Source organism: Triturus cristatus, chromosome 10 (genome assembly GCF_964204655.1).
Source record: "Triturus cristatus chromosome 10, aTriCri1.1, whole genome shotgun sequence".
NCBI classification, from domain to species: Eukaryota; Metazoa; Chordata; class Amphibia; order Caudata; family Salamandridae; genus Triturus; species Triturus cristatus.
In genome coordinates, this window is record NC_140593.1 from 1143520491 (window position 1) to 1143535137 (window position 14647).

Sequence of the window (14647 nt, forward strand, 5' to 3'; positions counted from 1 at the left end):
CGGGCCGATAGTGAAGTGGACTGGGAAATATTGTCTGAATGGAGGAGGTCAAAAGACCCACCAGGCAAGCCAAAACTCTCAATGATATCGTCGAAGAGGCAAGCGCTCTTCTCAACACCTTCTTGATACAGATCCACTTTTTCAACTGTAACAACAGTTGGGCCAAGATTGAATCCACTTGAAGCCCCAAAAAACTCCACAGTTTGAGAGGGAATCATGACAGACTTGTCTGCGTTGATGACAAACCCCAGATCCTGAAGGAGCTGAGTTGTCCAAGAGGGGTGACGCAGGACCAAGTCTTAGCTCTGTGCCATGACCAGAATATCGTCTAAATATATAATCAGTCGTACTCCTCTTTCTTGGAGATATTGTACTACTGGTCGGAGCAGCTTGGTGTAGCACCAAGGAGCGAGGATAAGCCGAATGGCATGGTGGTAAACTTGAACCAACGAAGATGCCACTGAAATGGCAGAAATCTCCAACGGGGAGGAAAGATAGGGACTGCCAAATAAGCATTTTTGAGGTCAAGACGAATCATCCAGTCTCCCTCTTGTAAAAGATCTCTCAACATATGTATGCCCTACATCTTGAAGTGGTGATACACAATCCGTGAATTGAAGTCCTTGAGATTGAGAACAATCTGAAACCCTTGATCCTTTTTGGGGAGCAAAAATATTGTGCTGACAAACCCATGTGTGTGCAGAATCAATTATGTTACTGCCCCATTCTGCACTAGAGACGCCACCACATCGTCTATAAAATTGCTCTCTGTTTGGCAAAAATGGAGAGGTCCTGCTCATTGCCGTTGGGATGAGGAAGAGTAAAACTCCAGGTAAAAACCTTGAACCACCTGAAGCACCCATGGATCTTGAGTAAGAATTTCCCAATTGTGCAGGAATAACCTTATCCTTCCTCCCACCATAATTTCCGAAGTTGGAAAAACTTTTAAATGAATAGGAGGCGTCACCTCTCTTGTTGCTTCTTTTGTAACCTCCAGCGCGACCTCTGCCACCTTGGTCACGGATGGGTTAGAAGTCGGATCGTGAGGCACCACCACGTCCGCTGGGCACATATTCTATTGAGGCCTGATAGAATCCCTGGCCAGGTGCCTGACCCCGAAAGCGTCCGGCGCCGACAAAAAGGCCACTATGAAAAACCTTCTTCAGAGAGGTCTGGGCTTTGTCTAGAGCAGAGAATGTGGACACATATTTTCCTAAGTTGCTAACAAATTTTACACAAAACAAAAAGGCTGTTGGCTAGAGTGCCTGCCTCGGTGGAAGCCAATCTGCCAAAAGCGGATTGATCATCATGAGAAAGGATTTGTGTCTCTCGGTAGACAAGGCGCTGTTATCATTGCCCAAAAAACAGGGCTCTTAGCGCCCATTCGAGAATCTCAGTCGGGTCGAGTTGGGAGGTGGTTATCTTTAGCCCTGACAGCTTGATCTAGATTCATGGTGAGGGTACCCCACACAGCAAAATGTTTGTCCTGACACCTGCGCCAGGCCCTGTCCAGCCCCTTCTTTGGATCTTTAGCAATTGTTTTAAAAAACTTAGCCATGTTGGGGTCCAGCTCAGGAGTCTCAGTTACCTTGCCCATGAGAGAAGGTCGAGGGCACTCTGATTTTAATGTATTGCAAGGGACCATATATTGTAAGGGAGAGGAGTATGGATTAGTAGAAATACTAAGTGAGCAAAACATAATATTTTGTAAAACAACTAACATTTCTTAGGACTTTCAAAACAGAGAGAGGGAGTGAGTGTTTGTGCGTTTTTGTCACTATGTATGGAAACATTCCTCATGAAATCTGACAGACACCTCACCATACCTTCCCATGCACCCAACTGTTTATCAGAAAATAAATACATTTACTAGGGGGGTGTAAGACCCCAAACACCCCCATGAAGCTACGACCCTGTGGAAGGTGTATGTTTTTTCCCTGAAAACTACATCAACTAAAGGATTGCTGTGCTGAGATCACAGCCTTAGCTTTCAGAACAAGACGAGTTGTAAAAGAAAACCAATTATTTAAACCCATGTTGCACCTGGCCCTTTCTGCAGGATTATCGCCAAACTTTTTGTCTTCCTCTGCCTATTTTTCTGACCTTCTTTTTGTTGGCTTTCGGACTCTGAGCACTTTACCACTGCTAATCAGTGCTAAAGTACATGTAGTTTCACAGTTTCCCCTTTAAACACGGTATGATTGGTTTACACCTGTTTGGCATGTATAATTTACTCTTAAGTCCCTTGTACAATGGTATACCATATACCCAGGACCTGTAAATTAAATGTTACTGGTGAGCCTGCAGCACTGCTTGTGCCACCCACAAAAGTAGCCTTTTAAACCTGTCAAATGCCTGCCACTACACGACCTGCATATGCAGTTTACTGCCACTTTAACTTGGCATTTAAAACTACTTGCTAAGTCTTAAACTCCCCTTTTATTACACATAGGTCACCTCTAAGGTAGGCCCTAGGTAGCCCTAAGGGCATGGTGCTTTGTAAGCAAAAGGTAGGACATACTCATTTATTGTGTGGCATGTCCTGGTAGTGACAAACAGCCTATTTTGTTTCTCACTGCTGGTAGGCCTACTCCTCTCACAGGCTAGCATTGGAAAGTCCCTTACATATTTTTAAGTGGTAATTCCTTATCATAAAGGAAAGGTGTTGCCATGTGTGGTATGTTTAGAATAGTGGTGACAAATCCTGCTTACTAGTGTAGTTGGATTTTACATTACTATTTTTAGAAATGCCACTTTTAGAAAGTGGGCTTTCCTCTGTGCTTATGACTCTTTGTGCTTTGCAGCCTAACTCTAATCCACATCTAAGCGTGGGTGACAGCTACACTTGGTGTATACCTTCCAACCAGCCACAACACAGGAAGGGCCGTGTATGACAGGGGTTACATCTGCATACTGATAGTCTTCCTGGGCTAGGAGAGAAAGGTGGTTCACACTTTACAGTTGTATAGGTTGTGTCCTGCCCTCACACAGGACTGATTTGCCCCCTACTGACGTCTGGAGCCAGGGCTGGGTTGAAAGGGACTGTTGTGCACTTGAAAGGGTTCCTTTGAAGTCACCCCTTGAACAAAGGCATTTTTGGCTCTGGCTGCCGGGAGAAATCGACATTGGGACTACTTGCTTTGTTGTGCTGACCTGCTTGCCTGCTGGGCTGCTGGAGAGACTGCCACTGTGCTCAAGTTGACTATATGTGCTGGTCTGCCTGCCTGCTGCTCAATGAGTGCCCTCAGTGTTTTGAAGGGGCTTCATTGGCTGACATCCCCCCTCCCTGTTCTCTGGAATCACAGTTCCCCAAAAAGATTCCTCCCTTCCTGCCCCCTGCCGTTGGACTTTGTGACTGGTCAGCCCGGCATGGGGGCCTGGCCAGCACGGGCAGATTAATCGTCTGAAGGTGAAACCGATGTCACAGTGCCGGTTGTATAATCTCCTGTGTACTGGGGAGAATTATGGAAGCACGGGCACTGCAACCCTAATCAGCATGTGGTGAGGGCTAACATTTACTGCAGGAGCAATGCAAGCTTTGGTGCCTCCCCCACCCCATTGGGACATACCTTGGGGCACTTGCTCTGTGGGGCACTTGGCCTGTGATTCCCCATTACGGGGTGGATCCTCGACAGAGACCCCAATTGACCCGGGGAAGTTGTTGCTTTTGGAACCCTATGAATTACCCTCTTACCTATAGTAGGCGAACAGGTGCTCCTGTGCCCTGCGTGGGGATGCTTAATACTAACATATTGTTTAGTAGGGGTGCAGGTGTTCCTGGATCCATGTTTCTTCACTACTATTGATGTGATTATGATTATATTTTGTGACCCATGTACCCATGTGCTTCTGGTGATACTGTGGTGATGGATTGGTGTTTCCTGAAACCTAACTGGCATTATATGCACTGATGTTATGATGTATGTCGTTTTAATTCTTGCATTGTCTAGGATAAAGAGTACTACTTCAGCATTTGCATAATATGCACTGTATATATGGTTCATGTCGTTTTGGTCTATATAGAGTATATTCTCTCTTGAACAGCAAGGCTCTATCAGAGTTGAGTAAACGGTCTCAGAAAAATCATACCACTTAACCAAGTAGGCTACACAGTGTTCATTTTTTAAAAAAGAATTCTCGCTACATACTCACGCCTACAAGAGACTCAAAAGAATTAAATACGTTTGCATTAGAGAACCAAAGAACAGGGGTTCCATCTGCTTCTTCAGATTGTTCAACAATTTCCAGAGGTTGGCCGGTGCCTCAGGCCACTCAATTCCTCTTTGACAAGAAGCATGATAGCATCCTTCAAAGCAGGGTTAGATTGGGATTAAAAATCGGCCCGGGCACGCTAAAAAAAGTGGCCCACATTTGCATATTGCCTTTCCACAAAACACTGCTTCGGCGAATTTTTATAAAAAGAAAGGGGGGGGGGGTGTCTCTGACAGAGGCATGTTTTCTTAACTTTACTTAGATTTTAAAATAATGCACGGATTAGTTCACACTGGTGAAACACACCTGAAAACATGTGAGGCCACTTCTGCTCAGGCCCCTGCCCCTGCTCAATATGCAGCCATTAATGGGCCGGCCCAGCGAGAGAAAGGGAGTGACACCTCTGCCCCTTGATAGAAGGGAGGTAATGGACGCCCATCTGCCTCCAGAAAGGCCACTCAGAGAGCCACTGGGCCGGCGGCGGCATACGGGCAACACAGACACCGCCCAAATCGGCCCCACAGGCTGCCCAAAAAAGCAGCCCACAGCTGGAACTCGGATACCGACCCCTCGACCATTGCCCAAGTGCCCACCTTACCAATCCGACCCTGCATAAAAGCAATTTATGTTGTGAATAAAGAAAAGACAAACTTCTGCCTTGACCCAGGCTGGTGTTTTATTATTGCCATTGTAGTATATAATTGTGGCCACTGACTTACCATGTGTACAGAAATTGCTTCTTTTTTCAGGTTACCACCTTAAATGCACAATTTAGTACAATTTCAGTCATACTGTAACTGTCAGGAAGTAATGCAGAAACAAAAATAATATTTTCTCAAATAAAACAATAGACATGATGTAGACATTATATGGCTGAGTTTCAGATGCAAGTTGATATGAAAGTTATAGTTTGAATTCTATTCCCTTGTCATTGGGATTGAACTCTGCCCCAAATGAACCTCATGCCAAGTTGTCACCCTAGCTGGGAAGAATAAGAGCTGAATGTACTGTGCTGGGTATGTGACCGCGCTGGGTATGTGTGCCCTGTGACGCCGAAGGGACTTAAATAGGCGCTTACTCGTTTGTGAGTCAACACATGCCAAATGCAGAGAGCAGTGCCAGCATGTCGTCACCCTCGTCAACATAATGAATTATCAAGCAGAAAAGAGCTCTCAAATGTGCGTTTTTTTAGGTAACAAAACCACTTAACCCTTCACCTCCGCTTTCAGGGGTCGGGTTTCAAAGAGTGCCACAAAGAACAAAACGTGTGCTGTTCTCACCTTGATAAAGGGCTGTTGTTTGTGGAAAAGCTACTGACAGAGAGATTGTACACACTGGGCAACTCCTGAATTCTGCAACCTTCGTATTCTAAAACACAGAGATGGAGCAGGCACCATGGGATGTACGCACATAAGAGGTGGGGCTGGTTTGTGAACACTGGTCGCCATGCAAGACCTTTGAAGGGTGCAGTCCCTGCCCCCTCTCCCCACCACTGCATGTTGAAAGCCTCCTCAGGAAGACAAAAGCTCACAGGGTTTGTGTTTCGTTTAGAAAGGTTGGTACAGTGCTTTCTAACACTGCAAGGCGCCTCTGACCGAGCAAAAAGCAGAATGCAAGGCGCGCAGCACTAACGACCTAAAGACCATACAGAACCATGAGAATATTTACAAGTTTATCTACAAACACCATAAAACACCAATGTAAAAGTCTGCCTAAAACTCATAAATGGTTTGCTATGTATAATAGAGTGTATATATTATGTTGTATAGTTATATAGAATAACATTAGGAGGAAACATACTGGTATGTATATTGTGTTTTTTTTAATTCTCCCTTCTTTGTACTCCTTTTCCCTCATCCCATGTGGTACTTTCCTTTTCTTTCCGTCCCCTTGCATCCATTCCTTGGTACATTCGGAATCTTCTGTCTTGGAGATTCTAAACGACAGTTGGTCACTCATGAGGTGGTGCTGATGCAGTGAGGTGTTTGCTTTGCTTGTCCTTCAATAAATAATTCTTCTTCGCTTGTACACCTATTTGAATTATAATTAGGGCTCCCGGTTTTATGGTATTTATTTTTTTGCCATTTCCGTCTGTATTTATCCATATTTATTTTTTGGGCCTTTTTCTGTATTTATCCACATTTATTTTTGTCACAAGCAAAAGACGACGCTTCGGCTAGTATTTTTCCACATTTATTTAAATTGACAATGCACACATGCGCTCGATTGTTATTGGTCAACACTACACATTCATCTGAAAACTTTGCCATTTGCAGAATAGCCCTAGGCAGGGCTTTGAATACCTCACTGCATATGAGTGTTATTTACCTAATTAGTACGCCATTAAAAAATAAATTAGAGAAACAAATACTGATTTAAAACCTTTAACAAGTCAAGCTTGGGCCTTGCAAATGACATTGAAATGTTTGCAGCAGGTGCACAACCCACTGACCTGCCTTACAATGACTAGAACTTGTTGTACCAGGATGTCTGCAGCTGCTCCATTAACTCCTGAACCTGCAGTTTCATTGCAGGTGCCAGAACCATTTAAATTATGTTGTGATAATCCATACTGGTGAACCAGCAGACTACACACAGCGCTCTGCAGCAAGTACATTAACCCACTAAGGTAGCCTACAATGGTTTGGGTGGCCTTTGCTAGCCAGTATACCAGCATTAAAAGAAAGGACGAGGTGGGGCCGCAAAAGACCAGCATGTGATACATTCAGGGTAACCACACTACGAGCCACACATGCCACATTTCTAGCCACACATACAGAGAGCCCTAAATATTATAAAGCCAATAAAAAGCCCGGGTAACCTTCCCACAGACAGGGTGAGTAGAGGTTCCCAATCGTTCTGCAGGTAAGGATCCTAGCAAGAAAATATTTTCACCACTTTACTTTGGCTCCATATAGCGCCTAGAAGCCGTGCTTCGTTAACTACAATGAAAGAAAAATGCACTAGTGACAAATGACGAAATGTCGAACAAACAAGCGTTTCTGAAAACAAACTTGTGCATATTCGGCCTTTTGCATAGCATTTGTGTTGTGCTCAGCTCATGCCACAACACGCGCTCAAATGGTCAAACGTCATATATTTGAAAGTTTTACTTTTACCACAAAATATATATATATTTATATAGCTATTGTGCTCTGCAAACCCTTTTTCTTCTCAGTCTTGCAGGTAAGCCTCATCGAGTAGTATCTTTAGCTGCGCTGAGAAGAGAGAGCCCTGTCTCACAGCTGGTGACGTCAAAGTGAGCGATCAGCAACAAATGGGCAAACGAGTGCCCTCTCAGGGCACAGGAGGAACACTCCCCACACACTTCACTAGAAGCACAAACACACCGGAAAACACAGCTCCAGAAGTACCAAGAACTACTGAAAGTTTTGAAGTAGAGCCCTCCGAGAGGGAGCCTGCAAGCCCTACCCCCTGTGGATGCTAGATGAATAATCAGAGTTTGGGACCCTGTACAGTCATCCCCACCCCATGGAGGTCTGGACACTACTGGTGTGAGCTCTACTTGAAAGAAGGCAGTGGGGAAGATTACTGGAGACGGCAGCGGTCTGCACACAGAGATGTGCTTGTGGCCGCTTAGAACACTTTTACGTCAACACCGAAAGAGTTGTGGGCCGCCAAATTGTGAGGATGAGTATTCTTTTAAAATGGCATTTCTTTTGAACAAAGGTTGAGAAAAATGTAGATTCTAACATTGATTTGAAACCGCAGCCCCTTCACAGCAGCCCCATAAGCAGAACTGTAAAACTGTAAAACCCAGTCTGCGGGAAAAGACGGGTGCTGGTGCAATCGGCAGAGTGAAGAGGCAGGGGCTAAGGGGTCAAAGAACAACAAAGCCTCATTAGGAAGTAAATGGTCTTTCAAAGACCTGTGAAGTACTCGGGTGCGTTGGCTATGTGTGCGCCCTGGAATCTGTCTCAGCCCGGGCTGACACCTCTTAACCCTCTAAGGAGGGGGAGACACCAGATGGTTGGGGGTGTGATTCTATTAATGTCAATGACAAAATATAGTAGTATTTTCCCGTTTTTATATATAAATACAGATAAAGGAAAACTTGTTTTCCGTCTGTATTTATATGTAAAAATCCGTTTAAACGGAAAACCGGGAGCCCTAATTATAATAGTGTACCAGGGTTCCAACCTTCCACGAAGTTATTTTAAGCTAACCGCTGTCTGACTGGCAAGGTAGGCACAATTCAAGCCATAAAACCTCAGATCATCTTTATAGACTCCAGACAATACAAAACACGGCAGCCAGACTCATCTTGGACCTCCCCAAGCGTACCCACATCTCTCTTCACCTCAGAAACCTCCACCGGCCCCGTGTCCAGAAAATATACCAGTTCTAGACGCTCACACACGCCTACAAAGCCCTCCACAAACAATGACCTTCCTACATCAACTACCTGCTGAACTTCCATCTTCCCTCGAGACACCTGCGGTCCACGTCTCACCACCACCCCCGCATCCATTGCACCCGCAGCGGGGGGCTCACATTCTCCTACATTGACGTCAAAGCCTGGAATGACCCACCCTACACCTCCTAACGGCACCCTCCTTGGCAGTCTTCAGAAAGCAACTCAAGACCTGGCTTTTCGATACAGACACAGCAACCTCAGCGCCCAGATACCCTTAGGGGTGAGAGTGCTGCGCACGGATTGATTGATTATAGTTTACCAAACTGGATGAGGTTTTTGTGAAAGTTAGCGTATCCACCTTCAATGCACACTCAGAACACCCCCCACCCCCAAAGATTCGAGCGACACTCATCACGTATGTTTCAAACATTTGTCCTTGAGAACGGACATTCAGACCAACCAGAAAGTGGATGACAATGTTCCTTAACCCTGGGGCCTCAGATTCCCCCAGCCAGAAGCATGCACAGCAGCTCTAAGAAATGTGAAGACATTGCCATTTGACTTTTTCTGAGTTAATGGTTTAAATTTAAATAAGGTAAATCTATTTAAAGAAAAGAGGCCTAGGCGCCATCCAACATCTGCAATGCCAGAAGCTCCATTTCCATACTTTATAGGTAAATACAGAGATTGGATCCTAGACACATTCCTGAAGCACAAAAACAGACTTAGAATGAATACAATGTCAGAGCTCGTTGCGCCTTCAAGTACTCTGAGGGTTTGTAAGATTCTGCACAGATGAAAGGTGATACACAAAAGCAGGACATAAGGACTTAGGACTTGGAGATCAGGAAGAGAGCACAGTACAGGGCAATCTGAAGTCAACGAGCGGCGGTGAGGAGGTGATTTGGTGTGAAGGTTCTCAAGATGTGTTGAGCAAGCGTTTCATGTTAGTGGTTATGATACGTCTGATCAAGAGTGGCCATTCAAGCTGAGCATATGGATTTACATTTAGACTTTGAGGTTCCTGATTGAGTGTTTTGCATCTAGACCGGTGTCTCTGGATCAGCATTCTTCTATCCAGACTGTTGGCCCCTGGATTAAGCTTGTTGTTTCCAGAATTGGAGGGTCCTTCAGTTTTTCCTTGACAACGTTTCTGTTTTTTACAGACTTGGTGTTCTTGATTGAATATTCCTTCAAGCTTCAGAGTTGCTGTGTGTCTTCTTGTTTCCATACTTGTGGCTCCAAGAGATGTGACCTTGTTTACACAACTTGGATTCTTAGAGAAGTGTTCCCATTACTGCAGTTGGGGTTTCAAGATCAGTCTTGTAGCAGGCAAGCATTTTGGTGTTGGTTACGCCCCTATGATAAACCCTGCGATTAGAGGATTTGCACTTTGAAAAATCTTGTTCTGCCATTTTCAGAAGGGTTGTGTTCTGGAATTTTGTACATATTTGTAATTCAGTGACTACTGACAGAGCGGCTTTGGCTCTGCCCAAACGTTGATTCCCTTGAATACATATTTTGATTGGATAGAGGTTGTGTGCTTCCACTGAAAAGAGTGCTTGTGGGAAAGCCTGACTTTTTAATTGTGAAAATCACGTGTTCAGCCTTGTTCCTATATATGGTCATGGAACTCCTCAGCGACTTTCAATAATCATATAATATATGGCAGGAGGTGCTTTATCCTATTCTTACCAATAGCTGCCTTTTGAGAAAGCCTATACAGAATATAGTAGGCCTATGTTTGTTATGACAAGGCAGTGGGAAAGGCTGCAGACCTAGTTGATTAATTGGGAAATAATATGCCATAGGCCGTAGGTCTAATCTCTTATTATGAAAAATTACGGGTGGTGCAGAAGGTCTGACTTATTTATTGTGAAAACCACATGTTAAAGCCAATAGGCCTTTAAGGGTTGACTGTTTTTGTATTGTTAAAACATAGAGTCAGGTATTGTGTTACATGGATTCTCACAGATTACTGTAGGGGTGTTGGTTTCCACATTTGACAAACCCTGCAGGGAGAAGAGTTTCAGTTTGATAATTCTTGTTAACCCTCTTAGGATGGGGTAAACATTGTTGTGCTAAAAGTAAGTTTGTGTATATTTATAATGTTCTGACTATATGCCTGAGAGTTGCGTTGTGGGAAATCGTATGCAGAATTCATTAGGCCTGTTTCGATTGTGGTGACAAGTCAATGATAAAGGCTACAGGTCTGATTAGTTCTTTGGAGAAATGTATGTCAGATTCCATAGGTCTGATATGACAAATGCAGGAAGCTGTAACAATTTATTGTAAAAGAGTGTTGTGAATGCCAACAGGCCTTTAAGGATGGATTGTCATCACATAGTGTTAAAAGCTTTAAAAATATATTTGGTTGCATTGAATCTAACAGATTACCCTAGTAGGCAAGTGGTTTGGAGCTGGTAACCCCCTCTGACAAACACTTGGAGCTAATGATTTGCAATGTGATAATCCTTGTTATTCCCTTTTCAGAGGGGGGGTGCGTTGTTCCGCTGACTGTAATTTTATATATATTTATAGGGATCATGGTTCGATCCGAGGCACCGGTGGCAGGTCAGCCTAGCACCATGTGACTCTGGGCAATATCTCGCTTAATCTTCCCGACCGCCCCCAGCGCCGGGATGCCTACGGGTAGCTGTGCGCTTTACAAAGACTGGATTTTAATTTTACCTGATGTCAGTTGATGTGCAACACAGAAGGCTGTAGTTGGTCATGGCAATAATCCAGTGAGAAAGGATATGGGTTTGATTGGTTTCACTGAGCTGCTTATTATGAAAAGTTACAACAAATGTAGGAGGTTTGAGCTACTTATTGTAAAATTATTTTATTAAAGCCAGTGAGCGGTTAAGAGTCAAAAAGTCTACTGTGTTGAACAATGTATCTGTATTTGGCCAGATGGTGTCTCCAAATTAATTTAGTGAGCAAGGTCTGTAAAAATGAGGGTCAGTTTTCTCTCCTTTTGTAAACATGGGGACAATAACTGCTTCCTTCCAAGAGAGTAATATTGGGCCTTTTATTGAAGCACGTAAAACATTTGTGATACGGGGTGCCCATCCCTCTATATTTGCCTTAAAAATGTCCAGTGGGACACCATATGGGCCTGGAGTTTAACTTCCTGGGCTGTTTTTATTGACAATGGCCACTTCTTTGGGCTCTTTAGAACAGCCTAATAAAGTGGCCCCAGACTTGTCTATCATCAACTCCTGGATCTCTTGATGGGGAGTAATAATGGCATTGCCTGCATCAAAAAAATTAGCGAAATGCGATGTCCAGACATCAGCGTAAATTAGACATTCTAGCTTAGTAGTCTTAAGATCTGTAAAAAAAAAAAAGGATTAGTCACAGCTTTCTCAAAACCGAGTTTGGCCATTTAATCTTACCGCAGCTCATCCCAAGCCTCTTTTTGAATTGCTTGTTTTTTAAGCGCAGGACCTTCTAGCATGTTTGAGTAACTCCTTGTCTCTCGGATTAGCCTTCCACACCCTTTTAAGATTAGGATGTGCATCTGCATGTGTAGTATCACACCATTTACATGTTTGATAGGTCTTCTTAGATTTCCTGACTAACAAGGACTCAGACACCCTTTAACCAAGAGCGATGTAATTATTAATAACCAAGGATGAGGCTTTGTCTGAAGATAACAGCAGAGAAAAGCTGCCTCCTAAGTCTAGATTAATTTTTGTAAAAAAAGATTCAGGATACATTTGGTTCCACTTTAATCTTATACCTGGATTGGCTTGTATACTATCTCCCCAGGTTCCTTTATAATGTATTTTTTTGTTAAATTCAAATTCAGAGCTAAGGATAGTAAACTGTGGTCACTCATACAATTAGTCAGGATTGAGAAGTGACTGGTTAGCGCTTCGAGGTTATTAGATATCACAATAAAATCAATAGTGCGCTTCTACCATTTCCATTAAAGGTTGGGAGTGTTGAACAATACTTAGGAGCTAAATCTTTTATAAAAAGTAGTTGATTTTTACCAAGAATCCTGTTAAGCATTTCCCCATAGGGGATATTACTAAAGTGAGTAACACGGTCTCCATTCATGTTCATTAAGCCACAGACTGACTGGCCACTAAATTTGCAATTATTAAGGTTAAAATCTCCAGCCCACTATAATGAGGACTGATAATTCATCTTTGAATAAGTATATGTGAGGAGCTCATCAAGTTCATCTACCACCTCATTTTTTCTCTACTCAAAAATTGTAATACAAATTTATTAACAACTAATTTGTTGAGCCCCAGAAGGTTAAAAGCAAGATTTGGAACCACGTAGAGTGATCTATTACATTGACCTTTAGGTGTGGCAGTTTCACAGATTCCATTACTGCCAGCCCCCCTCAAAACCGCCCAGATAGAGATGGCATGGCAGGGCTACAATAAGTGTGATAACCATCCACAGTAAAAGGGGCACCCAACCAGGGTTCCTGCAAAAAACATATCAAATCATAGTTATTCATTAAGGTTAGCCAATCCATATTATTAAGCTTGGGGCTCCCACCAGCAGTGTTCCAGGAGAGAAAATGAACATCACCTCCCCTGTCAAGTGTGTTGCTGGAGCGGTCATTAGGGTTTGCATTATCGCTGTTAGGGATTCCAGCGTTTCCACCAGTTGCATCTTTCATGAATACAGTTTGACTCACTGCAATGTCCCTAGTATGCTTCAGCCAGTCAAGAGGTCATCTGCATAATTTAAGACCTCATAGCGGTTTTTCTTTTCAATGTTAAAAACTCCTGGACTGACCCTCTCCCTAAGTTTCTCATGGGCCGCGTTTGAGTGGTCTAGATAAGTTAGCATACAGAAAAAAACCCAATGGGAGGGCCTAGATAAACTCTGTGCAGAAGTGCATATAACTAAGGCGATTCAGTAATGACGCCACAGTCCTTGGTTTTCAAACGTTCAACACAACACAGTCCATATTTGACTTAACCGGGTCATGTCCAACTCGCTTAACCCTTCTGACCAATGAAAGTCCTTATGCAGGTCCACCATCCCCCCAGAGTTCCTCATTAACAAATGGACAACTTTTACTTTCAGATCTAGTTAATGTTCAAGCTTCCTTGCTGCTAGACGGGAACGTTCCTGACAATAAGTATGTACGGCATGCATGCAGGGGGTAAATGTAAATGAGAGTCAGGGGTAGGGTAAGGTGTGAGGATGACATTTTATCAGTTGGTTTAGATCTGAGATCATGCTACGGGTTCAATGGGCTGTTTATTATGAAAAGTTACAACAAATGTAGGAGGCCTGAACATATTGTTAAGTTAGGTTTATGTGACACAATAAATACATTTAAAAAAAACTGATTATAAAACATGGTTTACACATAAAAGCAGATTAACAACTAAAATAGTTTAAAATGGTTTGCCCATCATTTTGCCACCAGTCGACTGGGATTCTCTGAAGGGACTGCACAACAAGCTGAGAGCTGGAGAATGGTGTAGATAAGAAAACAGTGTCACCTGACTTTCACTTTCAGTAAGTGAGAATTTATGTTAAAACAAACATTTTATAGCAAAATATTTCCAAAACGTATTAAATCAATAGTACTTTGTACTTTTTTTCCTACACAACTAAAAGACGTTTTACAGCCTAGTACCAATCTTTAACTTAGGGGTCGATTACGATGACAGTCGGAAAGCATTCCAACCCAATCGATCTCGGAATGAATTCCGACCGAAGCAGATTTGGGGAGTCTGAACAACAGATTACGATGGTTCTGGATACCATTCAGTCGGACTCCCATTGACTTCAATGGGAGCTTGTGTTTTCCGACCGAATACACAGGCTCTCATGAGTGAGGGTGAGTGGGGAAAATCGTGCACTCTGTAGTCTATTTGGTGGTTGGGGATCTTTAGCGTGGCTGTCAGAAATGTGTGCTCTATATCTCTGAAGGTCAAAGTTTGGGGATTTCTAAGGAGCACTGTAACTCTGATGGCTATGATTAGGTGAACTTTGTAGATTGTTTTCAATTTTATCCAATCGGTCCTGCATATCTGCACAAAAGTTTTGTAACCTACTGTCCAACTT